Source organism: Thermobia domestica, chromosome 9 (genome assembly GCF_964235325.1).
Source record: "Thermobia domestica chromosome 9, izTheDome1.hap1.1, whole genome shotgun sequence".
In the NCBI taxonomy this organism is placed as follows: Eukaryota; Metazoa; Arthropoda; class Insecta; order Zygentoma; family Lepismatidae; genus Thermobia; species Thermobia domestica.
Genome location: NC_137462.1, coordinates 91,856,904 through 91,872,279, shown reverse-complemented (window position 1 = coordinate 91,872,279; position 15,376 = coordinate 91,856,904). Strand labels below are relative to the sequence as shown.

At 37.1% G+C, this 15,376-nt stretch overlaps 1 protein-coding gene across 1 annotated transcript in view; it reads right to left on the bottom strand.

Annotated features, from left to right (window-relative positions):
• Window positions 1-15,176, bottom strand: part of LOC145694853 (uncharacterized) — a 301,347-nt gene extending 286,171 nt beyond the window's left edge. Inside the window, exon 1 of the mRNA XM_081771548.1 lies at window positions 14,737-15,176. The gene's annotated coding sequence lies outside the window, so the exon portion shown is untranslated. The remainder of the gene's footprint in view (window positions 1-14,736) is intronic.
• Window positions 15,177-15,376: the final 200 nt, after the last annotated feature.

Genomic DNA, 15,376 nt, shown 5'->3' with positions numbered 1-15,376 from the left:
AGTAAAGGGATATGAAATGGCATGATCTTTGTTACTTACTGTCTTGAGTAGCAGAGTTTATTTATTCTCCATACAACATAGCAACGATTTCTTAAAATCACATTACCATTACCTTTCTTTTTCTCCAATGATTAATTGATTGAAAGTTTAATATAAGTGTCTATTCCAGTTTTAATATCCATTTTCAGTAGGGCTGCGTACAAGACGAAACGAGACATAATTTTCATCAATACGACAGAGAGCTCTTTTATTATTAATAGATGCACTTCACGAGACGGGAAATCACTTTCATAACACTTTATCGAAACGAAACAGCCCCTCCTCTTGTTTCGTAGGGAACTAACTTTCAGTAGGTAGGATGAGACATTCGGTTAATTAGTCATCAAAATTACATATACTCCCACCAGGAATCGAGTTCGGATCTCGCACGTAAAATTATTTAACCATGGGTGAATTCCATTTATAAGGTGTTATCATATAGCTAATATTTCCATTTTGTTATGTAAGTTAGTATGTACCAGCAATACATTCAATACCAATAGACATAGATAGGTAGATATATATCCTCATTATTTGATTTTGTGAGGGGTACCGGGTTCGATTCCTAGCTGGTTAGTATTCCATCTTAAAATGTCTCGTATAACCGCTACTGGAAAAGGATGCTAAACTGCAATGAGTATGCATATAGACGAAATGAAGAGTTTCGTTTAGTTCCTAATTATTATGTATTCGATTTAGAAATGGAGGACACGGTGACTTAGTGTTAAACTGCATACTTCTGATGCGTGGTTCCATCACCGGCCAAGTAAGTTGGTGGTGGGCTTTCTTGGGTACTCCAGTTTCCTCCCACATTCTCATTCTACCAACTTTTCCATCATCATTCACTTGCCTTAATCATAATCTTCCTTAGCCTAAAGGAGATAACGTGGGAAGTTAAACTGAAATATTTAATTTCATTTCATTTCGATTATAAAAAACATGTCACATTAAATGATGAGCAGTTCAAAGCAGATTTTGCCAAAAGAAAAATTTCAACGTTTAATGGCAAGTGAATTTCATTTCATACTGTGAAACTATGGTAGACTTTCAAACTACAAGTAGAAAAATCAAATGAAATCTTTAAGTTTTACGTCCCATAGTTATGCCGGTTAGGCTAAAGGAGACGGTGATGATGAAAGATGAGTGAATTGCTGCAATGAAGAAAGTGGGAGGAAACGGGAGAATCCCGAGAAAACCCACGAGCTCGGTGTTTGTCCACCACAAAGTCCACACGGCGCGAGCTCGGATCGAACAAGGGAACCCAGGCACCGGAGGTGAACGCTCTACCACTGAGCCACCGCGCCCCCTAAACTACAAGTAGAGACGACGCTAGATAGGAAAAGGGGGTGGACGTCTTCCAGTGACAATTTTTTTTATAGTGTAAGTCAAGTAATATAAAACTATATTTCGATATACAATGTAGCCTATCTCCCTTAAACTGAAAGTTCACATCTCATATAACCTCGATTTTGAAAGGGGTTGCTAAACTTGAACAAACCAACCAACTCCAGCAATGGGTGAGGCTAGAAATTGTAAGTTCACATATTTATACTGTACTTAAAAGTACAATGAAACCTCTAAATAACTGCAATCGATAACATACGATTAATTGTCCATTAAACGAGATGTGTTCTTTATAAAGAAATTACGCTCATTTAGATTACTCTCAATTTATACGGAAATTGTATGGACTATAAAGTAAACACATTAGTTATAAATATACAGTAAAGTTGTAGTATACTTCTTAGTATTCGAAATATTGGGAGATAAGAGGATTATTCATCTCTGCAAAGAAACAAAAGTATTACTGGGGAACATGTTTGTGTTGGCTGCAAGATATACTAATATGTTCCTTTTTTTTTCTTCTTAACCTCACTTCAGCTCCCTGTAAAAATTAATTATTTCATATACTGATTGTACTAAAACTAAAAGTAACATAGTAAAAACACGCAAGGTTATTATTAAGTATTAAACATAACTGTAGACAGAGTAAAAAATAATTTGAAGTTGTAAATTTTCTGTGTGGTGGTTCACCAAGTCATTGCCTTATGACAAAAAGACATTTTGTAGGGAAGTGATTTTCATTCTACTCTGCTGCACTTCAGATTTATTTTTAGATTGTTAATAGTGCGTCCAGTAAGAGAACGTCTCTGACAGCTCGCAGTGACATTGCCACTACTCGCGTGTCAAGTTTTTTTTTTTTCGGTGCAACTGTAGTAGCAATTTAATTAATGGTATAAGACAGAGTGATCGTGCTTGGTAACACTGGTATCAAAGTAGGGGCTGCAATGTTCCACCGCATCTGGTATGAAACGTCAGAGACCATCTCTTGTTGGTCGTGCTATAAATAAATATGAATTGAGAATAATTGCTGTTCATTCTGTCCTGTCCCCACTAAAATGTTGGGGTAAAAAAATTCTATAAAAGCGAGTTTTTTTTTCAGAGACAATGAAATGTCAGTAATATATATGTGTAGTTTAGTCCGTTGATGTAAGTTTCAAGTATTATGCTTTTCGTCGCCATCTTACGTTGAGAGCATGGTGCGAGTTAGTATAGTTGGTTGAATTGAAGTTCGGTGTCTTTTTCAGCAGAGAGGTTATATAAGACATAGACCTACCACAGTTTAAAGTGGAATTTGAACCAATGTAATGCGTTTGAATTTAAAGACTCCTCAAACTCGGGAATCCCTGCAACAAAGATGTGTGCCCTAGCCACTAGACTAAAGGGGAGAGCTGGTTGGATTCGAGTGTAGCGTCCCTTTTAGCATCAAAGCTATATGAAGTCTGGACCTACAACTTAATCTTGGATCCAAACCATATGAACTCACACTGGAAATCGAACCTGAGTCTCGTGATCCCGAGTAGTGTAGTCGTTAACGCCCTCGGTTTTCGTGCGAGCGGTTACGAGTGCGATTCCCGGTGGGGATACTCGGTCGAAAAAGTGTAAAAAGCTTTCTCAGGCTAGCCATCCTAAAAGATGTTTTACTTTTTTTTTCTCATTCATACCAGGCAAATGCCGGGATGGTACCTAACATGTAGGTCAGAGGCTGCTTCCTTCCTTTCGCAATTCTTTCTTCCTTCCTTTCCCCAGATAGTCTGATCGCCGAGGGACGTCATCCCTCATACATGACAGCCTAACATGGATACAGTTGCCGAAAACAAAGAAATCTTATTCCTAAATCCTCCCTCGAACCTGGGTCTCCGATGCCAAAGACGAGTATTCTAACCATATAGCAACGAGAGAACTGCTAGTATACTAAACAAGGAGATATAGTTGTTAGCATTGAAACAGAGTAGATTAGATTATTGTAGTCACATCTTTAAAAAAAATCGATTTTTCAACTATATGTATTACTCTGTATAATTAGTTGCTACGTAGTGTCCTGCATATCATTTCTGTCTTCAAATTATAACTTTCAAAATCAATAAATCATCACACCCTTATGTCGGTAAAACAGCTCAGAATCTAATCTGTTCACAAAGCGTTGAAAAGCCAAACATTACAAAAAGAACCTTTGTTTTTCTTTGAAGGCCATGATCGTGAACCGACTGAACCTTTGAACAATGGGCTGCCGTTTAGAAAAATGATCAACTGAACTGATCTTCATCGCAAATCCTCGAAGAACCAACATCTCGAGGCATGACTCGCACCTCAGAAGATGCTTATGATAACTGAGCTACTTTACAGCACAATTAGAGACAATCTCTCCCGCTCTTACAAACCCACCTATCCGCAACCTGCAATTACTATCAGATTTGCACAGTGCAAGTTTTTTAATTTTTTTTTTTATGTCGAGTTGCAGCAGGTTTTCTGGATCAATGTTGTGGTCTGGAACGCGTCGCCATGACCTTCAGTTATTTTTATTTTATTTTTCTTTTAAGGAGAGAGAGAGAGAGAGAGAGAGAAAGAGAGAGGAACTAAACTGAAAAAAGCGCAACATTCTTTGGCTGCAAAAATACCTGTACTTTTCTGGCACGCTTCTCGTCACATGCATTATCAGATATGTCGCCAATAGGAATTGCGACTCTGAATACTTAACGAGATGCTAAGATTATTCCTCGCTAGAAATAATCACCGATTAAGTTTCTATGTTAGGTAACAAGCTACGCTGTAAATTCTTTATAATGTTGCAGGGAGAAAGTTTTTTTTTTTTTTTTTTTTTTTTTTTTTTTTTAATTTAGGAAAAGAAGAAAAATGTACAAAATCAATCCCGTTTGAAAATCATTTTAATCCCCAATTTTTATTATTTAGGGACAGGCCTAACTATAATGTATGCCTATAGTCGATATAATCAATTAAAAGGGAAAACGAATGAAATGCCATCTTTCAGTTTAATGTTCCACAATTATATCCTTTAGGTTAAGGGAGACGATGATTAAGGCAAGTGAATGATGATGAGAAGAATTGGTGGAATGAAATTGTGGGAGGAAACGGGAGAACTCCGAGAAAACCCATGAACACGATGTTGTTCACCATAAACTTATTTGGCCGGAGATCGAATCAGTAACCCTACACACCAAAGGTAAGCGCTATACCACTGATCGAACGTGCTCCCATGAATTGAAACGAGAGGAAAATAGAGTTGATTGCCTTCTTTTAAAACTGTTTAGATTAGAAATGTGGGTATAGGGAAGAATAAAAGGGTGGTAAATTTGGTGGGGGAGAAAAGAACAATTTTAGATGTAATTGAAAAGAAGAAGTGAAACTGGTTAGGACATTGGCTAAAAGGAACTATATCATGAAGGACGTGCTAGGGCATATGTTGACAGGAAAGGGAGGGAGGGGCGAAGGAGGCTAAAGTTGATGGATGATATAAAAAAAAATCATAAGTGAAGACGAATAGATTAGATAACGATCATGTAGCATGAAAGCTTGTCAGTTGAAACAATGATCTGGCAATAATGGTCGAATACCTCTTATGATGATGATGATGATGACATATTGAATGGTATTTTGATTTATTGTAAAACAAATTGTCGAGGACAAAATACGAGGGCTATTTTTTAACCTCGCTAACCTATGAGAAGACATGGCGAAACACAAAACTGTTCATTAGACATCACCCGCCTCCAACATCGATAGACAGAATTTGACGTTCAATTGTTGTAGAATATGTGCTTTAAAACATAACAAGTACAATCGAAGCTCCTGCTGGATATAATTTGATATCCTTAGGCGCTCATCTTGAAAATTCAGGGAACTCAGGAGACAGTTCAGAAATCGCAATTTACGTACTTCTTTTATGAAGTACATGACTCACGTATTTAGCAATTGCACCTGCTTTCATACTTTCTACCCTTAGCTGCTCTTGTCATGCACATCGGTAAGTCATTCTTTCAACTCTCACAAGTAAGGGACCATATGGTTGTCGCGCAAATCAGATGCAGACATACGACATCTGATTGAGCATGAAAAGATATGGAGAACACAGAAATTTAAGGTGCTAAGGGCCATACGGTGCGGAGCGAGGAAAGAGGAAACATTGAATGTCGGCAAAATAGAAGAAAGTCAGGAATGACAGGAAAAGTTAATTTCGTGCAAACAGGGAAAGAAAGTCAACCAAAAGAAAGAAACTAAACATAACAAGGGCATCAAGGACGAAGAAAGATCATAATCAGGGTTGCCATCCAGGCCGCAGTGTTGCCAGCTCTGCATAACATTGATATTGGAAGATATAGCACAGTATAGCAATTCATGCACAAGGAAAAATATTAGTAACACAAAAGACAATTGAAAAGACTCTGTACACGTGCGTAAAAAGGCTTAACGTAGTCGTGAGTGAATATTACATCTGCGTGAATACAAATGGAGGAAAATAGAGAACAGTACGCACCTTTTGTAGTTTAATTGCAGTTGACGTGAAGATCACGAATGAATGCGTGGTCAAACATTTCTCGCAGTGATCACAGCGGATAAAAGCAAGCTGGTCACACGCGTGTATGCAGCATTCCTCTGTGAGTCCTTTTTCAAAGCAATATGCGGAAGGTGTTTCAAACTGTCCAGGATGTTCATTGGAATAGCCATATTTGAAAAACGCAAAGCGTATCATCTTTTGGAATCGCCTAGAGGAAAACTGGTAATGAACAAATCACTGAAGGCGGAGAAAGTTCTCACTTTGCCACACATTAATACTGGAGAACACTAACGTATCTGTGATGAACTTCACCATGTTTTTGAATGGACGAAAGAGGAACACATCAGCAGGTTGTATAAGGCCTGTACATTTCGGAGGAATCAGCTTTTTGTGGAACTGAACACCGTCAGGAACTGTCATGTTGTGAAGAGTGTCATCCTTGTTTGGAGTCCAGGAGTCAACCAAAAGCAAAACACGATCCTTACCCTGAAGATCAGGCCACAAAACTTCTTCCAGGAAGATTTGCAAATCCCGTTTGGTCATATTCGCTGATCTGCTTGCATATGCTTTCACATTGGGGAATTCAGCGACCATGCGCGCTGGAAAGTTACTACTGGGTTCCGAAACAAGAACATACATGTGTGGGAGCAATGTACCGTCCATCCCAATCACCGGCATAATCATATAGGAATGCGTCGTTGCGGTACCTGAACGATGCTCCCAAACACTTTCGTTTCTGTGTTATCATGTGTACCCCCTTCACTTTCATGTCTATATTTGTCCTCCCTCATGTACATTATTCACTCACGACTAGGCAATCGTTAAACCTTTTTTACGCACGTGTACAGAGTCTTTTCAATTGTCTTTTGTGTTACTAATATTTTTCCTTGTGCATGAATTGCTATACTGTACTATACCTTCCATATCAATGTTATGCAGAGCTGGCAACACTGCGGTCTGGATGGCAACCCCGATTATGATCTTTCTTCGTCCTTGATGCTCTTGTTATGTTTAGTTTCTTTCTTTTGGTTGACTTTCTTTCCCTGTTTGCACGAAATTAACTTTTCCTGTCATTCTTGACTTTCTTCTATTTTGCCGACATTCAATGTTTCCTCTTTCCTCGCTCCGCACCGTATGGCCCTTAGCACCTTAAATTTCTGTGTTCTCCATATCTTTTCATGCTCAATCAGATGTCGTATGTCTGCATCTGATTTGCGCGACAACCATATGGTCCCTTACTTGTCAGTAGTAGTCGTGCACGCACACACCCGTCGCTTATAAAGTTCCGTTCTTTTTTTTAAACCTCTCTGTAGTAGTCGTGCACACACTCGTCGCTTATAAAGTTCCGTTCTTTAAACTCTCTGTAGTAATCGTGCACACACCCGTCGCTTATAAAGTTCCGTTCTTTAAACTCTCTGTAGTAGTCGTGCACACAGCCGTCGCTTATAAACTTCTCTTCTTTAAACTCTCTGTAGCAGTCATGCACACAGCTATCGCTTATAAAGTTTTCACCATATTCAACGACAAATTGCAGTTGTATTATGTCTTTTCCGCTTGGAGCAACCGAATTACACAATGCAGTTCATACTTGGGGGCACTCGGTATATTTTAAAGCTCGTTACTCCACAAGAATTGACGGAAGAGTCAATCTGCCAAGTGAGGAGAGGAGTGAGTTGCAGTGGAGACCTTTGTCTTACCTCCGTTTCTTCATCAGACATGGTTTTTCTATGGTGGTTTAAAGGAGGTAAAAAAATATATCTCGTAGTAGGAAACTGCTAACCTCTAGCTCTTCGTAGTTATTGTACTTGCAACCGAATTGAAGTTTGACCTTCAGCATTCCTCTCTCGTATTCGAATCCGTTTAGAGCAAGCAACGCTGCAAACACTGCGATAAGGAAGTTGGGTTGAGACAAGAACCGTTGTTAACATGTGCGAATTTTCGGTTGCTGATAGTGGAGACTTAGCAATAGCGCCTTGCAATCTCATTGATTCCGCCAAACGTCAATTCGGCTGCAGCATAGGGACTATCAAAATGTATTATTTTGTTAAAGAAAATAGTCATCCACATCTCTTTAAACACCCATTAGCTGAAGCAGAAGTTAATTATCTTTGGCTCTGGGTTGGTTAAGAACTTCGTTTCAATATGAAATGTTGGCGATTTGTAAAAGAAAGAAAGAAAAAAGGTCAGAATTTAAATTTCTACAAATGTACGCAGAACGTATTATTTTCCTTTGATAACATATTATGATGTGCACGCTTTTGTACCTGAGTCAGGGGCATCGAATTTCGAGTTTGGACTTCGTGAAACCTTTACAAAATAATTTTAATAAAACATCAGCTTAAAACTCAATGAACGACGAATTTAACTACAGTAGGGAAGCATAGAAGAAATCTTCCCTTTTTAAAAGATGGAAAGAGAACAGAATGCGTTTGTTCTATGGAAAATAAGTATGAATGGAGCAAAGTTCATTCTTATTCAAAGTACTTTTCCGAAACACATTACATAATGAAAACTTTAAATTGCATTTCTTCACGAGTGAAACAATGAAGAGGAATTATCATTGGAAGAAAACTGTCAATAGTGCACTAAGGAATTCGTCATGACTCGTTCTTTTCCCCGAAGCAGAACAATTTCACTGTCACCACGCCAGTTCGGTTTTTTGCAAGAGTGCCAAAGAACAAGCAGACGATCGTCATTGGCTTCGTTTGAGTATCCGTAACTTCTTGGAATTAACTCCCTGCTCTGTAATGCTTTGCATTATAAATTACTTTCCTTGCCGGATTCACATTTCTTTTTCTTCTTTCTTTTGCTGTCGTTTCACACACGTGAGAGTGGCTGCTCATCTTGGTTGAATGAGTTCCAGTGACCACGTGACCAACATTGTTTACCAACAAACGGGTTAAAGAGATTCTGGTCACCCATACAAAATGGCAGTTGTTGGTCAACACACGTGGCTCTTACAACATACTACACGATGCGATGGATTTATCTAGATAAATGTGTTATGTGCTAACTTGCTGATGCGTTTTATTTTCCTTTTTGGAGACAAAGAAAGCATAAAAGATGGTTTATAGGCTATTTCAAAAGGAGAAAAAAAAAAAACTCAATAAATCCGTACCTTAATGAGAATGAAAGAGAAATTCATTCTGTACAGAGTCCAATTGAGTTATTGGTGAATCACATCGAAAGTGACAGGATAATAATCTGCCTCATAAATATATCATAAAAAGTAAGGTTCCATTTTTAAAAAATTAAATTTACTTAGTTCATTTAATTTAGTATACTAATTTGTTTCTTTTCGGCGAAATAACCCTTTTAGAGGAAGAAAATACTATTTTGTGAGACCCCGATCAAAAATTTGAGAAAAAAAAAATGCTCATAAAATGTTGCAGGTATGGGTATGTTATTCTGCTGTATGGGTCAGAAACATGGGCATTACGCAAAAATGATTAAAAACAACTAGAAACTTTCGAAATGTGGGTGTGGAAAAGAATGGTGAAAATTAACTAGGTCCAGCGGAAAAGAATGAGAAGGTCTTAGAAATGATGGGAAGAAATGGACAATTTTAGACATTATTAAAAAGAGAAAGAGAAACTGGTTGGGAAATTGGTTAAGAAGGAACTGTATCATTAGGGACGTGCAAGAGGGTATGATGGCAGGAGAGAGAGGGAGAGGGCTAAGGATGCTACAATTGATAGACGATATCAAAATAGAAAAATCCTACATGAAGACGAAGGGGTTAGTGGAAGTCCGTGAAGCATGGAAACTTCTCAGTTGTGGCAAGTGACCTGCCAATACTGGCAGAAGACCTGTAATGATTATGAATAACAACACATAAAAAATGGTACATAACACCGGATATATAATGTGAGGTACGTAATATTAAAATCGAAATTTCAAAGAAAGAACAAAACTGCTTGTTCTACATATGTTCATGAAAGGTCGTATGTATATGGATAATATTTAATGTATGCCTGCTGAATCGACATTATAATGTTTTAGTGAACTGCCCGAAGACAAGTTACAGAACAAAGTCGATTTGGCTAGGCAAGGCAACTAGACCAGCAGAGCAAGGGTAGGGTACCCGGGTAGAGGAAATATACTCACAGGCAAAAAAATCATCAGACGTAAGCTCACCAAAATGAATGCAAAAACGGACAAAAGTTAACCGGACATAATCTTACCATAAAGAATACTGTATTATAAAATATTAATTAATTAGTGGTAATAATAACACTGGAAGGTACATCTCTTAATTACTATGATATAACATCTTTTGGCAATATAATATAATATTTACTACACTAATAATAGTCATCTTAGCATCGTTTCAGTTTTTTTTTTTTTTTTTTATTGTAAGTACCCATTGCTGATGTCTTCATTGGTCCACCCAAAATCAATTAACTAGTAATAACCTGTAATACCGCTACAGAAGGCTGACTAACCCTTTAAAAATCCCTCATTATTGGAAATCTCCAGAAGTTGAACGAATCATGTCGACGACTTTTGCAGTTAAATTTACAAAACTTTAGGAACATGCCACATATTATACGCAAAACAGTGCAAAAAAGTGTTTTTTTTTCTTTTCTTTACTACACAATGTTAGAGATTTCGCAATTCATAGCCACTTAATAGCTAGATTTATATAGACTTTATTAGCTAGTCATTGCAAGATTTGCTTATATCAAGATGAATTTTTCTGTCATGAGGGAGGGATCAGAATACTTTACCGCGGTTAACGACAAGATTATTACTCTTTCAGATTTAAAAGATTGCTGCAAAACTTTCGTCAGCAATGATATGTTACTGAATTCTGTTCCTACTACAGCTTGTTCTTCTATTCACAAAAGAGAGCCAAGATAATAGAAAAAAAAAAAAACATTTCCTCAAGAACAGTTACGAAATTCATAATTCGAAACCTGAAAATTCCTGATATTGCGTAACTTTGGCTTTTATCGTAAGTTTTGTAACAGCAGGCAGGGTCGGCCATTCTTAACTATCATATTTGTAGATTATTCATTGGAGCTTTGGAAAATTCATGATTGCTAATTAAACTTCAACTGACGAAAGCAATATATATGTTTTAATAGTATATATCTATGTTACAGTTTAGGCTATGTAACACAGATATATATATATAAACCTACCCTATATATATATACTGCTTTGATCAGTTGAAGTTTTATTAGCAATTAGCAATTCACTAATTCACTATCATAATGCGCAGAGGGCAAAATATTTTCTATTGCCTTAAGTTCTCTTAAGAAGCCAAAGGTTGTTGTTATGAAAGAAGATTTTACAAACTGTAAGCCAAATTAAAACAATGTTCAACGTAACGCAAAACAACATATGTTCTCTAGGAGGTAATATTGAGACTGATTATTAGATACAAAATTTGTTATCAATAGAATTTTGACGAACAATTCAGAAGGAAATTGTTCTTGGCTTTACTGGGCTTCGAATACCGATTTCTCGCTTGCCAGATAACGTTCTTCCAGTTTCTGTGAGACACCTCAGTTCATATTTTTCTTCGTTTCCTCCACATACACACTGATATTTTGCAAAAATAAAGTGATTTGAAGAGGATTATTTGTTTCAAAGATAATAATCTTAGTCACGATTAACGTAAATGAAACTCGATTTACCAATGTTCACTGTTGTATGTTCAAGTTAAACTTGGTAAATGTATTATTGGGTTAGGTTGAATCAATGTTATAGTAGGTTAGTTTTTTAAAGGCTACAACAGATTATGTTCCAGCAGAACTCTTACATTCCTGTATCTAAAGAGGAGATTCCAAATAAATAGAATTTCTAGTTTCTTTCTTTTCTTTCTTTCTTTCTTTCTTTCTTTTTCTTTCTTGTTTTTGATGTAACGATTTAGGTTAAAAGAGACGGATGGTTAATTGGGGTAAATTATAGTGAAAGAATTAATGGAATGAGAATTATGAGAAAATCCACAGACACAATGATGTCTACCACAAACTCACATGGCTTGTGATAGAATCAGGGATCCCAAACACCAAAGGGGCTCTAACACTGCCACGTGCTCCCAAGGTACCCAAGAGTTCGACTACAACCAGTATTGAAAATATGGAAATATTCCAGTAGCATTACCCATATTTAAGAAACATATAGACCCAGAATTTCTTACTACCAGTCCGCAATAATTACTAATCATGTATCAGTGTAATGTTATGATTTTTTTTTTAACTTTAATTTACGCTTGTTCAAGTATTTATAATAATTTTCAGTTCCTTATGGCAAAGTTTAACTTCGGAAACTGTAAAACAAATACTCTTAGTAATCTGATCAGGGTTTACAGTGATTGTCGGACCAGGAATCAATAGCCCATAAAGCATATTTATGCAACATAACGCTATAGAGTAATGAATATCTAATGAATATCAATCATTACTCTATGGTAGTTCTCAGAGAGACAAAGGAGAATAGATGGAAAATTCCGTCGCTATCACTTCATCCGTTCGGAAAAATAGACTTGCGGAAAATGAATTAGTTTCTTCTGTCTATGAGACACTTTTGCTCACCTTATTTTAACACAAGGCAGTGTGTTCGAATAAAATTTGTATCTTTGATCACGTACAACGGAAGCCTCAGTCCTTAGTAAGTATGATAGTCATAGGAATCCACATAATAAACTACCCGTTTACTATGCACCGTCACCTATTCTCGATTGTATTGACTTCAAGTAGGTAATGAACCTGAGAACTCAAGGAAAGCGAGCGCTTTGGCCACTAAACTACGGGCGAGTGGGTCCTAGTTCCATTCTTAGGTGTTGGAATGGAGTGGTATAAGTTGTAACTTACTGAAAGTAAAGATTCGTTTAACACCCACATGTATGACATTAGTTCATGATTGGTTATGGATGGAAATCCATTTTCTGTTAAGACATTGAATATAATTGATGAATAAAAATTAAAATAAACACACAAATGCCATTACGTCTGCATAAGCATGTATCCAGTTTCGCAAACATGTTGTTTTTCACGTGAGAAGTTAAAAAAAAAAAGAAAGAAAGAAAAAGAAGTCGGGAGTCGAACTGATTTGAATTGGGACATTTCGGATGCTTACTTATTTATATATATTTCTAGGCATTACAGGCATCTGTAGCCTTAAATCCGTTACCTATGAGGGGCGACGTTCCTCGGCGAGCACCCTATCTGGGGAAGAGGGAAGGGAGGAAGCGGACTAGGAACTGCATGTTAGGTACCATTCTGACATTTCCTATTGCGAATTAGAAAAACCCAGGAAAAACTTCACTCAGAATGCCTGAGAAAGCTGTTAAATATTTTCGACCGATTGTCCCGACCAAGAATCGAAGCCAGAACCGTTCGGACCAAAAGCGAGTGCGTTAGTAACTACGCTACACGAGACCACAACATTCCAAGTGCAAGATAAAGTCTACGTTACAACAACCCCACTTCACTTTCTCTTTCAACACATTTACGTTATACTCAATACCGACTTTTTTTTTTTTTTTTTTTTTTAAACGAGTAGTAGCTGAAAGGCTGAATATAATCAATAACGTATATTCTAAATCTTTCAGAAAGCTTTAACGTCCATCATTATGATGTACTAATGGCAAAAGAAATGAACGATTAAAAATAAATTGAGGTATTCGACAACAAGTACAGACACAAACACACTCACTTGATTTTTGCCCATACAGAATCTTCCATTACAGTTCCAAACTTCTTTTACTTCAGGAAAGTTACTTTAGGTTCAACATAAAGTTTGTTGCATTTTAAGGTTTGCAACTTCGTTTTAAGGTTACTTAACGGCGCGGCGTAATGGAATGGTCATTGTTGAGTTTTGTCTATGAATGCTTTTCATTCTAGCTTTGGAACTTCTTTGCTTTAATTAAAACTAACTAAAGCAAGTCACTTTTAATAAATAATAAGGTTAAAATTTCGGCAACGTACCATTGCCTTCATCGGACACATATTTAAGCCAAAGAAGTTTCAGATGTGTCTGATGAAGGCAATGATACGTTGTTGAAACCGTAACACTTACTTGTGAAAAGTGACGAGCTTTTACGTGGCTAAATGGTGTGCATACTTGCCTTCAGGGCTGAAGACCCGGATTTGATTCCCGGTGGAAACGCATGTAATTCGGATCGTACGTTAAACTGCAGGTTTACGTCTCATATGGCCTTGGCGCTGATAAATGACGTTAAACTCCCAATTAACCAAGCAAATAATGGCCATTATTTTCACTTCACTATCGGAAAGTTACCCATCAGGCAAATACTGGGAAAATGCCTTCCCAAATTTCTTGCTATGTTTTGGGGTCCGCTGTGGCTCAGTGCTAGAGCGTGGGGTCCCCGTCTGGTGCGTGAAGTTCCGTGGGTTTTCTCGGGGGTCTCCCGTTTCTTCCCACTTTTTCATTCCATCAACCCTTCCGTCAGCATTCATTTGCCTTATTCATCGTCTTTCTTACTCTAAAGGGTATAATCGAAGGACGTTAAACTAAAATATTTATTTTTATTTTTTCTTGTAATGTTTTATTTTTAATTGTTTCCAGTTCAGAGTAAGTACACATACATATCTAGAACTGTTAATCGATCAATCGATTATTGAATGGATAAATAGCATGTGGTGTATGAAGCATTTAGATACTTTCAAGATCATAAATCAGTATGGGATAAAAAATAAATGAATGTTGGATATTCTTAGTGTATCATTTTTCTTTCTTTTCTTTTTCTAAAGGGAAGTCATGTATTTTTTTCTGAAATTGTTTTATTTTTGAAGACACTATTAACATCATGACACATTCATTTTTAAAGTAAATGGTGTTATAAAAAGGGCAAGAAGAATTCAACTTACCTCGTTTTATATAATTGCAAAATGTTTCCTACAATTTACACTTTTTTTTGAAAAACAAAAACTTGTAAATAGCACTGAAACAAGAACAACGTGTGTTGCTGCCCGCGTCACGATATTTTCGCTTATTTGTTTTGTTTTGACAGTTAAGATTGTATGTGTCTGTGTGTGTGTCACTTAAGAAAGAGAAAAAACACACAAATGAATGAATGACAAGCAGAGGGGAAAAAAAGAAGAAATGAAGGAAAATCACAAACCAATCACACGCATGTATACGTAACGCACAAGAAATCGCTCACACGCCACGGCGCAGGAGAAGGAGTAAAAGCAGCTCACACACTAAAAAAAAGACGAGATGAGAGCGTTGCTATATGTGACCTGACGTTGTCCACCTGTAACGGGTCGTTTGGGGGTCCCTCGCTCATATTAACACTAGTTGAGAGAACGCGCGGATTAATAGTTGCGCATGCGCATTCATAATGAGTGACCGTGACTGCCGCAATATGTGTCTATCAACCACACCCCTCGCTCACCCTGAACGCATGCGCACCAATTACAATTTTTTCTTTCCAAAATCAACGGAATTCATAGTTTATACCTTATCAAACTATTAACTATAGTTTGTTTAAGGAAACAGTTCAAT